We start from the raw sequence: 214 nt of genomic DNA, 5'->3' as shown, positions 1-214 counted from the left end.
CTAGACCTCCACCGAAGCAATCTCCTACTTGACACATCCTCAAAGGCAAGGGAAATGAAAGCAAAACTGAACCCTTGGGACTTCATCAAGATAAAAAGCTTCTGCAAGGCAAAGGAAACAATCAAGAAAACTAATAGGCAACCGACAGAATGGGAAAAGATAGTTGCAAATGACATATCAGATAAAGGGCTAATATCGAAAATGTACAAGGAAC

This window comes from Suricata suricatta, chromosome 1 (assembly GCF_006229205.1).
Source record: "Suricata suricatta isolate VVHF042 chromosome 1, meerkat_22Aug2017_6uvM2_HiC, whole genome shotgun sequence".
Lineage (NCBI taxonomy): Eukaryota > Metazoa > Chordata > Mammalia > Carnivora > Herpestidae > Suricata > Suricata suricatta.
The sequence above is the reverse complement of the archived record's forward strand: the minus strand, read 5'-3'. Positions refer to the sequence as shown.